General features: G+C 40.4%; 1 protein-coding gene across 1 annotated transcript in view; it reads right to left on the bottom strand.

Annotated features, from left to right (window-relative positions):
- The window catches only part of LOC103765021 (regucalcin), a 66,079-nt gene extending 53,927 nt beyond the window's left edge, over positions 1–12,152 (bottom strand). The window contains exon 1 of the mRNA XM_018084145.1: positions 12,100–12,152. The gene's annotated coding sequence lies outside the window, so the exon portion shown is untranslated. The remainder of the gene's footprint in view (positions 1–12,099) is intronic.
- Between the last annotated feature and the right edge of the window lie 1,570 nt (positions 12,153–13,722).

Below are 13,722 nucleotides of genomic sequence, written 5' to 3'. Positions count from 1 at the left end.
CCTAAAAAGAGGAGGTTCTGCCCATGGCAACACCTTCTCTGCTGGCAGTCTTCAGTTCCAAAAAGCCTGGCTTACAGGCTATTAGGTATCATACAAGACCTTGGGAGACAACAGAAAGACGCATCTAGGTGTGCTGAGCAGTATTCTCCACTTCCATTTCTTTGCAAGAAATGCAAGTGCTTGCTGCTTGCTTTGTTTTTACGTTCAGATGAATTTTTGAGCAGTTGTTAAAAGATGCTGAAAGCTTATGGCAGGTGATTCCCATCTCTTACAGTCTATATAAACATGAAGCAATAAAACCTTTTCACTCTGTACTATAAAGACAGCTATCTTTAGAGCACAACATGAGCATTCAATTAAATTAGGGTCGAACATGACGTTGAGAGAGACAACTACAAGAGGGAACACCCAGGAAGCCTGGACTTCTGCCTGGGCAACTGGGAAAAAAGAGCAGAGATGGCTACTTCAAAGACAGCTTGCACAGAAATGGCAAGTGTAACAAAAACCTCAGAACAGAAAGCACACCTCTGCCAACAACTCCATAGGAGGGGGGAAAAAAACCCAAACCAAAACTAAACAAAATTAAAAAGCTGTTATTTCAGAACTGGATTTGTAGCAGCTCAGGCAAGAGATTTACACCTCCATCATAGCAGACAGAAACAGAAAAAGCAGTCACTCAGGGTAAAAAGCCCTGAATAGTAATAGCACTGGATTCTGGTCTGATTTTCTTGCAGCAATATTAGCCACGACAGGAGTGAATAAAAACCCTCAGAGCTACAACAAATCACAGGTGTGCTGCATTCAGCAAGACAGTTTATTAAAGTGACCAACAGGATACAAGTTCACTGTATGCCCCCACATGATGCAGGAGGAGTACACCTCACCCCCATTCAACAGGAGCACCTCTACAGGGGGTTTTTCACTTTTGTTTTTAACAGGGAACCCCTTTGCTGTATCCTTGCGTACATTGGGACTCCCACACACCTTCCAGCTTGCTTCCACCCCAAAGCATGAGAGCTCATCAGAAAGGCTCCCTGATAATGGTGTTTCCACTCCCTAACCGCTACTGAGGGATCCCAAAGTAACATCCATTCTGTGGTAAAGGTCCCGCATCACTTCTCCTGCCTTTGTAGAATGCGGAAGAATCGGCAGCCTCTCAGTTCAGGAAAATGGGAGATGCAAAGCCAGAGCCCCCCACATGGTGAAAATTGATGTCAGCCTTTCCCATCTTCAGTCCAACACCCCCAAAGCAGTCCAGCACCCTTCAGTTTATCCAGGTGTTTTCCAAATGTGCATGCTGAACTTCTTGTTTGAATTTCCAGAATTCTAGTTTTAGCACTTAAACTTTCTAGCCGTTTCAGTATAAAAGCTACAAAAAACAGAGAGTGTAAAGCAACTCAACACTGAAATGTTCTTGCAGATCAAAAGAGGTAAGTGGCTCCAGCCTCCTCAAAATGCTCCCCAAAAATCCTTATTTCTCAGTCATGGATTCATGATTCTCACTACCTTAGAAGGTAAGCAGGGATGCTTCAGCTGTGGATTTGAAGAATGCTGAAGTCTTACAGTCAAGCACAGATTACCTTAAAAATACAAACATAATATACCTTGATCTAAAGCACTTTTCCCCCCCTTTAAAAAAGAAACCACCAAAAAATCCTCAGGAGGATTAACAGTTTATCAATCACTTGTATGACAACGTATACAAGATGCTGACCTCCAGGGATTTTGTATATGAAAATCAAAATACAGAAGTGACATTAAGAAATCATCATGTACCAAGGAAAAAGATGCTCGACTCTCCAGGCAACTACTGCAATGGAACATTTGCTGGTATCATTTTTAATATCAATTACTAGAGTTATTCCCAAATTTGAACCACATTCAACACCTGTTGCACTTCTGACTTGGCAAGCCATGGCTGCATGGTTATCCCCAATCTGCTTGAAACAGCTTAAGACAAGAACCACAACTTGAAAAAAGAGAAAATGGCTTCATTCCCTGCTGTCACCTAAACACACAAATGCAGCTCAGGATGCCCTGAACCCTTTCAGATGTTCAACCAAAAACAATCCCAGGAAAACCTCAGCTACAGACAGCAACGTTGAGCTGCCAGCTTTCCCTGGCTTCTGGAAGGCTACTTTACACATTGGGAATTTTGCCCTGGAGCCAGAACCAATGCTTGTATCCAATATATCACTGCACTTTTAAGGAAAGCCAGGAAAAAGCAACACTGTACTCACCTAGCTGAAACTAAACACGGAGCCCAAGCTAAGAGTAACCAGTATCTCTGCCAGCCAGTGCAAGAATCTGACTAAGAGCGTAACACTGCTATTTCCAAAAATCTAAGGGATATGTTTTATAATTAACGATTTCTAAAATGTTTGCTCCTTTCTGCTTATTGAGACGTCTGCACTGCTGAAGTGAACAAGAAATAGCCACTTGCCTCTACCACCATTCTCTCCTCTCCTCGAGGAAAATCAATGTTGCACTGACTCAAGGCACTTCCCCTTTCTGAAAACCTGGTTACCATGCATCACTCAAAAAAAAAACCAAAACAAAACAAAACAGTCAAGCACCATACATAAACAGCAGATAGTTAACAACATTTCAGAGCTTTACCCAAAGCAACACCTCATTTCAAATACCTGCAGAAACAGCCACAAATATTTTCCCCTTTTGAGTTTACATTGGAATAAACAATTAAATTTACCAAATAAACTATTAAATTTAGCCTCTTTTTCTGACACATTCCTCAGGATAGCTCATCAGTTACAGCAGAAATAAGGATGAGATATTGTAGAGTCCGAATTTGTACAGCATATTAGACAAGACATCAGTGACAAGCACACAAAATGAATCCTTAAAGCCAGCCAAGACTTCTGAACAAAACAGTATCACCAAGGAGTAGCCAGTATCTCTCCTGGCTCCAGTTTGTTGCAGAGAAAGGTTAAACATATCCATATGCTACTCAGTACCTGTTAGGACCTATACAGAAGGAAAAAGCAACGAAGAAATTCAAGGAACTGTTAAGCAAATATATCCTAGACCTGTGAGATTTTATTTCTTCACATCTTAAAATAGCCTGACAAAAATGGAATTGGCCACAGCACTATGGAAATTTTCAAGTGGGACAAAAAATAACCTACTTTCTTTATCTTATTAGAAAGAAAAACAGCATCTATGTATGAAAACCAAATGACAAGCTACATGCAAATTTCAGATTAAAATTCTGTACTTACATTTTTACAATATGGCTCGTCTACCAAAAAAAAAAAAAACAAAGGCAAAGACAGTAGGTAGCAATTTCCAAGTCTCCAAAATGTGGTTTATATAACTGTTAAATTTAGATTAGGAAGCAAATTATCTTGAAAGGTCTCCAGGAAATGTAGTACAGTAAAACCATTTAAATAGGTCAGATTTCATAGTCAACTGCCAGGGAAATTATGAAATATGAATAGAGTTAATAAAACCTTTCAAATATCTAAAGGAAGAGAGATCACTTGTGTTTGGGGTTTTTATTATTATTTTTTAATATCCTATCCAATCTCACAAAAAGGCTATATAAACTGGAAAAAACACTCACTTGGAACCTGGTTTAGCAATATTTGCTCCACTGAAAAGGCTTGAAAGGTTAAACAATTCGCATTAAATGATGTTCAGCAAAAGGAGTAACAACCCTAACCATTCTGTGATTGCTTCTTTATTTAATTCTAACTGGAAAATTTTTAAAAACTAGTAATATACCCCAACTCTATTCAAGAACCCCATAACAGAGTGATTACATCTATCCTATCCCTCCCTCATGCCCAAAATAAAATATTCAATGATTTTCTGAAGATTGTACTGGGCCTACCACAAAATAAAACTTGTCTTGCTACTATTTCATATTAAGTCTTGATTACCATATTAATCTGTAATTCAGCAAAGGGGGGATGCACCAGGTTTTAGAAGCAGCAGTACCAGCAATAGCCAATTCCTTTGTCATTAGGCAATAAATAATTGTAGCAGGCAAGGAAGCACACATTACAGAAATCTGGCTAATAACATGGATCTGTATGAAATGCAATAGCAACAAGACATAGTCTTGACCTTTGTTTTCCTTGTATGTTACATTTTTATATAAAGTAATTTGGCAGCTACCACAAAGGTACTGGGGGTTTAAGAATGAGAAGAAAAAAAAAATCCAAAACATCATCTTCTAGCATGACTTATGACCTGAAATAGTACAATCCTGGACTGAAGTCAGCTGATATATCATAAAAGTAGGATGAAGAAATCCTAAATATAATCCCCTGCACACGTTCATTCAGGCATTATGGGCCAAAAGGGAATCCTGACAATATTTTGTGCACCCTTCTACCACAATGATCCATCATTCAGTCTATTGCAAAGCACTTAATGCCCATCATTTTGCCTTCTGTGTATAAAAAGAGGGTAAGTGATGCTACTTCACATTTATAACACACTTTGACAATACAATAAAATACAGCACACCCCAAGTTCAACTGCACAGAAGTGCAGCTTTTAATTTCTGGTGCTGCATCCATGCATTCACCCACTGCGAGGGCAGGGGGACAGATTTATACCAGAGGTCTTCAGCTAAATTGCCTCATGCCAAGCTGCTTGTTAAAAATCAGAAATCCTTCTCAGAATAGCAAGTCACCAGCAACACGTGCAGTGCTACCATTACCTCAGCAGAAACTCTCCAAGAGGCTAGAAAGAATTTAAATTGTGCTGTCTTCCCAGTGCTTTCTTGACACCCAGCAGTGAACCAGCAGCCTTATTTTCATTTTTGAAGCAAGCTGCACATGTTGGCCTGTACGCAGAGCAACCAGGTAGGCCAGGCTGACACGGAAATACTTCTGTTCATTAAAGATTGCAGCTTTAGCACTAGCATCCTGAAAAAGATACTGATCTGGGCAGAATTAATTTAAAAAAATATAAACAACATCAGACTGTCATTAATTCAAGCAAATATACCACTGAATACGTGGTTCTGAGGTAGTCTGCTTCAGTCCTCGTTATCAGTTTTCTGGTCCTGAACACAGCCTTGGTTTTACACCAGCTGTTTATTAACAGGATTATTGTTTTCCTAAAACAGCAGTAGAGATTTGGACACAAAAAAAATAATTTATTTCCTTCAAAATACCATATTGAGTTTGAAAGAAAACCTGCTTTTAACATAAAAAGAAAAAAGAAGAAAAAAGCACTTCCTTCTCTAGAACCACAACCAGTCTGGTCTTGCCTGGCATCCCCACACTCACAGTCTGAAGCGTGTCTGCCCAGCTGCAGCCTGGTGAACACTTCTCACCCACCTCCCAGCGACTTGCTCTCCTCCCGGCATCACTCCCAGGCAGGGAAAGTGCTAAAATGAGGGCACGTCCCTCAGGAAAGGGAGCCACGGCCCTCAGCAAGGTACTGTGCTCGGTATGGCTGCCTGCACAGCACCCCTATCTGCTACTCCAGCGAGGCCCATCTCACTGCCGTGGGCCTCTCCCTGGGAGACCAACAAGGTCCCCAGTGTGAGGAAACAAGTAGCAAGTTCCCAGCGGGAAAATCACAGTGACATTAAACACACAGGCACCACCCCTCAGCCATCACACGGCAGTCAATGCCAGAGGTCAAAGAGGCCGGCAGGGTGGCAGACCCACAGGGCAGGGAGGAGCATCATGTTGACAGAGTAAAGCCATCACAGCTCTCACTTCCTCAGGCCAGCATCACACAAACTGTCTCTTGTCAGGCTGTTGGAAACTCCACGGTAGATACATGATCCCTGAAGGAAATGCCAAGGAAAAAGGGGCCAACTTGTATAAGGCCCTCTAACTATGCACCTGCACCAAGTGCCAGAGAAAAGCGCCTACGCCAGTTACGTGTGCTCAGGGTGTTTGTCTGCTTGAAAGGGCCCTCGGCACAGGAGACAGTTACTGATTGTGTGTTGTCTGTTTTACAGGGCTTCCTCAGAAGAAATCTCATACCTGACTTAACATTGAGGCATCCAGTAAGAGACAAAAGAAAAAACCCCACAAGCCCACTTACTCAATGAAATGAAGCTAATGACAACGACTGCTCTGAAGAAAGACCGATGTGGATGTACTGCTACTAAAAATGGACCAGCACCAGGCCATCACACCCAGTGTGACAAGCAGCTGGCTGCCCAGGCAGTTCGAAGACAGCCATGTGTCCTGTATCTGCAAGGAGACTGCAGTCATGGGTGCACCAGGCAGGAGCAGCACACGCTTCACCAATATGACTGAGCAGAAATACCTCTGAGCGTTTAGCTGGGCTTTCTATTTTAAGAACTGATATGATTCACGTTACCTTGGCTCTAAGTGTTTTGCAGTCTTTACTGTATCTACCCGCACGATAAGCTCATGTTAAGCAAGCACTGAAAGCCCTGACATTTCAGAGCTGCAGCACAGAGCAGCCATACATCATGCAGGGAGCCTCCGGCACACCAGGCAGCTGCACCCAGGTCTCCCAAACACATATCCTGCGACCTTGCCACTCACTGCCCTTCCTGCTGATGCACATGCAGAAACAAACAAAAGAAAAATCAGGAAAATCCCTGTGATGCACTAAGTATTGTCCTGCTGTTGTTGCACAGTGATAAAATTGTGGGAGTGGAGATGGGGATTTAAAAAAAAACCACAAAAACAAACACCAAAGTGTCATTACTTAATCGAAGATTAAGCAATAACCAGTATTAGACTAGTTCAAGTGAAGCCCCACTTTCCTCTATCTGCCTGATGCCGCCAGCAGTTGCCCACTTGTATCTGTTTCTCTGCTCTTCAGCTGTACTAATGCATGCCTTCATGATAAAAGACAGGTAAGGAACACAGGCAAGAAATATTATCAAAGAAGGAAGGATTTAGAAATGTATGCCCCTTTTGGGATTACGAAAAACAACTTTCCTATTAATAGCATAGGCAAAAGTTCTCATACCCTACAAGATACTTGCTTAAAATAATCAGTTAATTTTCACTGTTCTTGTTTTGTTCTTCCCAAATCTCAAATAAAATAATCAACAACAGCAGCCTGCATTAAATATTTTATGTGTTTTGACTCATTTATTTCTTACTTATAATGCTTTGAAGAGGCTAACCACTTTACTGGAAAATTTTGCTTCACTAACAAAACCTGAGGATTGTGAAAGGCAGAAAACATCAAGATGCATCTTTATACTCTACTCAAAGAAAGCAAGAACACAAATATTTTCATATAGGAAACATTAAGTTGAAAATTTCTTTCCTTATCTGACAAAAAATAGTTTTCATTTACAAGTTGAAATAAACAACCTGGATACTAAAGTTTTCCTCAAGTAAAAAGAGTGCACTGAAGGTGCACTATCACTGGATAGAAACAATTAAAGGGAATGTACTGTCACAGCCAGAACTCTAAACAGCATTTGGAATATTTCGAATCATTGGTTGAATACTAAGATGCTACTATATTTTCTAGCATTTCTTATAATATGTATATATGTGGTTGCACTATTATCTTGGTTCTCCATGTCAAAACATCACAGCATGAGCAAACATTTACTGTAAGATTTCTTAAAATACTTTTTAGTTTAAAAAACTTTTTAAAGAGACATAAAAATCTGTCTTAATAACTAATGAATTAAAAATTAATTTTAATATCTGGTCAATTAATTTAATGTTATGTTCTACAATCTGTAATATACAACATGTCAAAGGACATTGAGAGGTCATTTAGTCAAACAGATTTAAAATAGATTTATGAAAATGTAAATACCATTCCAGGTTTCTCTAAATCACCAAATTGAGATGGGAAAAAACATTATGAAAGAGATACTGTGGCCAATTGATGTTTGGCCATTTTTATGTAAAGAGTAGAGGCAAAAAATTAAATTACTATTTTTCTCTGTCATAACACAAGGTGCAGCATTGACTAAATAAATAGTAAACTTGCCCACTGGGGCTGACGCCGCCCCAAAAAGAGGAACCAGAGGATGATTGTATTTGCCCAAGGTTTCCAAAATGTCCTGTCTTGTTAGGGAAAGCAGTCAAGAGTTGCATCTTGAAAACCACATAAGGTTCAGTTTCTCATCAAACGGTCAAGCTGAATTCATAGCACTTCTATATTTTTTTAATGAGGGGATGCACTGATCAGGGCTGACCATTAACATTCCTCTAAATTCCTCTCTCTTCTTCCTTCCAGTTGAAATAATAAACAAGATTTAAATGAGTAAGACTAGATCACCACTTATCTACTGTTCCTAGTAGAAAACATGTCCTCCTTAAGCTGTGTTGAAGCTGATAAGTAGATGGAGGTGGCTTTTTTGGCACAGGAGAAAAGGTGCCAAACCACAGGGTGGATCACAGAGCATGGGGACTTGAACAGGTGGAGTACGAAAATACAGGAGAACACTATTCTTTCCATCCTGTGAGGACAAGGAACTATCACAGCTGACCTTCCCAAGCAGCTGGGGAGTGAGATAAGGAGTCCGACTCCAAAGCAGGTCTCTTTGTCCACTCTGCAGTCCTGTACTGGGAATAATGGAAATGCCCGCAAGCCACAGAAGTAGGGAGGTGTTTCACCATATGTGTATTCATAGGTAAGAGCGACAAGGTGTTGCAGCTGCTGCAACTGAACCCCATGTTGTCAAGAGTAGTAATAAAATCTCTGCTGAGAAACAGGGAGAGAAAAGAGATTCCAGCTGAAAGTACGACTATAAAATTGAACAAAACAAACAAAACCACCTTTACAGCAGCATCACTCTTAAGACTGTGATGCAACATAAAACCTGCAGTTGTTTGTACATGCAACTCCACCTGGTCAGTGAGGTTTTCATAAAGATGTAAAGAAGCTTCCTTCTCTGCAGGCTCTTACCTCGCACAGCCACAGGACATGGGGCAGGCTGCAGCTCTATGAGTTACCAGGGGCTCTGCAATTGAGAGAAGGCACAGCCAAGCCTGCACACAGACTGAGGCAGAATAAAGCCACCCAAGACTCCTCTTTTGCCATCCCCCTCCCCAGCCCTGCAACAGCACAAGTGACAGGTCATTCCCATTGAAGCTGCGATCTGGGAGCAGTTAAGGTGCTGTCCATCTGCTCCCTTGGACATCCCTGCCAGGGAGGCCCAGTGCTGTTGCCTATCCCAACACGAACTACGGCTTCCAGTTAATGCATACACAGCTACACCACAGCACCTGCAAGACACTTTTAAAAGGTATGAAGAAGATGAAAACGCACACATTAACTGAACACCTTTAAAAATACTTGGGCACTGACAAAATCACCTGTAGCAGAAACTTGCAGGATGAGAACAGCAGAGAGAACTGTACACTGATGCAAGAGAGGCATCCTTCTGGCAAGGCCTAAGAGCAAAGGTGACAAATACCAATACAAGCCTGTCTGGTTTCATTTGCTACGCCCACTTGGCTACACAGAGAAAGCTTTGTGGATGAGCAACACTAGTAGATCACTCATTCGGGCTAAGAGCAAGGGAGCCTCTTGTAGCTCCCCTTCCCACCACTGGAGAAGTATTTGCAGAATGTGAACTTCCAGCTACAGCTGTAAGGAAAGCATGCCATGGCCTTAAGGTAAGAGATTAAACAGACTGAGACTAGCTGAAAAAGGAGGATGCAGAACATGAGAGATCTGTCATAAGTGGCAAAGAGAAGCAAACAGAATTAAGAGGCTGCTCGCTGCTTCTCATGGCCCAAAGACAAGGCACACAAGAAGTTACAGAACAAACTTCAAAGGAAAGTAATTAAGTGAAGAAAAGAAAAAAAAAGCCATTTTGTACAAAACTACTTAGAGAAACTCCATGCTACAGGGTATTGCAGAGGTTGAAAAGCAAGCAGATTGAAGAAAATTAGGCAACTGGAGAACAAGGACTGTTAAACACAACACATCATGCCAATCTGCTGGAAATCCTCAAGCCAAAATTTTACAAGAAACAGAGTCTATAAGAGCTTTATAATGCTTTCTTTCCCTAGGTTTCCACTGTTGACCATTATCAGAGACAGCCATTGGCCTAATGCAATAAGGGAGCTCATATGAAACCAGACATACTCATAACTCCTAATTCATCTCTGCGGGATGGATTTTATTGTTTTTTAATATATCACTTCCTAACTTGACCTCTGTGGGCTACAGATCAGATAGGTGGTCTATAGGGCCATGACAAATACTGAAATGAGTATGTTTATCAGACAATATTTTGCTTATGATGAGCACAACTAGCAGAGATTCTGTCAGTTGACATACTGTTGCCCTGAAGAGTTTGGTAATTGCTGTTCACTGTAAAGAGCTATTTTGGTAAAAACTATTAAGTAAAAGATGAGATAATTCTCAGTGTGCTTGAGTTGTTGATTTTATTTTTTTTTAAAGAGGAACCAAATAAACATGTTGTAAAAATATATGCCACATGCAACTTAGGGCCCTATCCATTCAGGATTTTCTTTTGGGTTCTTTCCGAATCTGCAGAGGTTCAATCCCTTTAATAACTAGGCTTCCAACTCCATGTCTGAAGTTTAAGAATCAACTACACTTTCATTTTTTTCCATTTTTCCAAATCTGGATAACTAGCACAGCATTCTCATGTGATTCTTACAGGTTTATTATCTCAAACCTTTCCAAGATACACATCTGAAGTTATTCTATCTCTCTCCTCCCTCACAGGGAAATAACCCAAAACCTCCAGCCAGCATTGTACTGCTGCATGCTTGAATTCTGCAAGCTAAACTCTTAAAAACATACTTAAACTACTCAGAAAAATGTAACCATGCTTAAACTTTTGCCTGTAAAGCCCAAACATGACAGTGATCCATCTTATCAGAGCCATTAATTTCCTCTGTCTGAGGTTATACTTTCCAACTGCAATAGCAGCACACAATGCATCACAGAATCAGGTGGGAGGAGAGGCTGATACTGGTTTTGTGTAGAAAAGAATTGCTAAGCCCTGACCCCTTGAAGACAAAGAGATGGTGCAAGAGTAGTCAAGGCCAGAGCTCTATTTGCAGAAAATCAATGGGTTATGCACAATAGCAGCTGCACTCAGATGTTCACAGCTCAGCTGGAATCTGTAGATCTGGTCTCTAAATTCAGAGTATCTGACACTGAAAACTAGGAAAAAAAAAAAAACAACATTCCCCTCTCCTCTTTTTTTGTTTTGTTTTAGTTTAAACAGTCAAAGTAGAAGCAAGTTTTAAACGAAAAGTCTTGAAATTGAGATGACTGCATCCTTCTCTTTGCTACTCCTTATGATCTTTGTTAGCTAGCCAAATGGCTCAGCTTAGCTTCACTTTCCACACCACTCCAAAAGTTGAATAAGTAATAAGACTTGTATCAGGAGAGGGCTTTATAATCACGCTGGAGACATGTAAGGGAGGTTGGTTACCTCGGTTCACCGGATAGCTTGAACGAGGCTTCATAATGAGGGACAGGTGTTGGCACCAATTAGGAAAACCCAGCTCACCGCTGACATCGGCCCCTCAAAGCACTGACTGCACTTTAATCCTCTAAGCCACATAAAAGAAAAGCAGAGAGTGGGCAGACAAAAAAGAAAAAAAAGAATCTCTGAAAACGCCTCTGCAGAGGATTGAAATATTTTTGCTTACTTAAGGGAAAAAAATAGAAGTGTCACAAAGCTGCAGAAAGTTCACTATGAAGTGCCTTGAGTACATAAAAGAATCTAAACCTTCTGCACAACTAGACTTTTTAATTTTAGGAAGGGTATCACTGTGTATATTATGCATTCATCCCAACTATCAGAATTTATATCCAGAAAAGAAGAACAGAATAAAAAGGAGTAGAAGCAGCACATGTAAATATTGTGGTAAGATAAAATTATTCCATCTATGCCTACCAGCCTTCCAAGTATTATGGGATACATCAAGGTAGATTTTAACTGAGATTATTACACAGAGTTCTGCATGCTGAAATCTTATTGTTAACAGCTTCTTTTATGACTTTCTCCCCTTTAAAAGACTTTTATTTCTTTAAAATTCAAAAAGTTTTCATTTAAAACGTGATATCTGAAAGGTGAAGGCATATAGGTTCAATTTATGCATTGTAAACACCAACACACACATTTATTTATTTTTAGGTATCAGTTCCTCCTTCACTTACATGCCAGGTCACGAGGTAGATGTTTTCGCTTCCACTGATGACATCACAAGCTCCTAAAAAAATGAAAGGAGTGCTATTTAGGTAGTAGGAGTGACAACAGGCATTTCAAGTTTGAGCTACAATTTAATTTTTGGCAAGTAAGTGAAGGGTGTATTATCTTTTTATTGCAACTTTCACAAGTAAATGACACATCCATAATATAAAGCCTTAAACTCCATAATTCTCACTTTAATATGTGGAAAAACAAAATATATCAGCTATATGTGCACGTACTACAGTATAAATGCAGTTAAGTACCACAATTAAAAATAAATTTGTAAGAATAACCTCAAAGTTGATTTTGTCACCCTCCTAACCTGAATGGGAACCGACGTTACCAATACCAACAAAATGATATTTTAATTAGTATGTTCTCTATCCTGTTTTGAGAATACAAAAAAACCCCACCAAAACCCAAAACACCAAGCACGTTCAGATAGCTGAGATAGCTGCACACTTATTCAGCTGGCTTAAGGGGTTGATTTCTCCAAATACACTGATGCTTTCGTCATTCAGGAGGGTCTTCTATGAATCAAGCACACTTATAAATGCATAAGAGGACAAACAAAGTAAGTATAGAGGGAAAGCTCCATGTGGCTCCTCATTTAATTCTTCACAACATTCCTTCAGACCTCTCCTTGACAATCCCAGATAGCTCAGCTTCCCTGGCAGGGATTCTGCTTACTCACCCTTTTTAATCTAGTCCCAAGACTTGAGCAGTACTAAGTAAGGGAATAGAAGGAATTTTGCCTCCACCAACTGCCCCATTCCCTTCTTGCAGGATCCAGCACATGTATGTTTTGTGCCCTATTGTAATGTACATGGCAAAAGCACTAAAGTCGTTACACCCAACAGATTAGTTGCAGCTCCTCAGAGATGTCAGCAGCTCGACCAGGGTCTGTCCTAGCAGGCAGTCTGCCCCATGCCTTGGAGTAAAAAGTCAAAAAACCAGGACAGCTATGAGCTGGGGAAGAAAGTATTAGAGAGCAAAAATTCAAGTAAAAACCAAGGAACCAATAACTGTATACCCTGCCAGAAGAAAAAAAAAATAAAAAACGGGGGAGATGACAACGTTTTTCTAACCAAAATCAGGCAATTTCTGGCCAGAGTGTCAGCACCATGCTCTAACATTTGTGCTTCTCCACCCATCTGCAGTACAAGAAAAGGATACAACCACCCATCCACTGAGGAGTGGCACAGATCCCATTACTTATTACAGCTATTGTTGCTCAACTTAAGCTGTGGCATCAAAGGAAAACATTTCCTTAGAATCTGAGGTGGGGGAGGCGGGGAGGCAGAGGAAGAAGGGGAACACACAATATATTATAGCTCCCGTATGTTGACTGTACAAAATTTTAAAGTTTTGGCTACATTAATTTTCTTTGATTTAGTTTTGTCTTTGGGGTTTTTGTGTTTTTGTGTTTAGTTGGGGTTTTTTTGGGGGGAGGCAGGAAGTCCTTGGTTGGTTTGGGGTTTTTCATTTTGTTTTTTTTTTAAATCATCCTAGGTTCCTCTTCCCATCTCCTTGACACTCTCTGGCTATACCCCACATTAAGCAATTAACTTTGAGCAATGCAAGAAGAT

This window comes from Manacus vitellinus, unplaced genomic scaffold (genome assembly GCF_001715985.3).
Source record: "Manacus vitellinus isolate BGI_N305 unplaced genomic scaffold, ASM171598v3 scaffold_7_pilon, whole genome shotgun sequence".
Classification (NCBI taxonomy): domain Eukaryota; kingdom Metazoa; phylum Chordata; class Aves; order Passeriformes; family Pipridae; genus Manacus; species Manacus vitellinus.
This window is presented reverse-complemented; position numbering and strand designations above follow the sequence as displayed.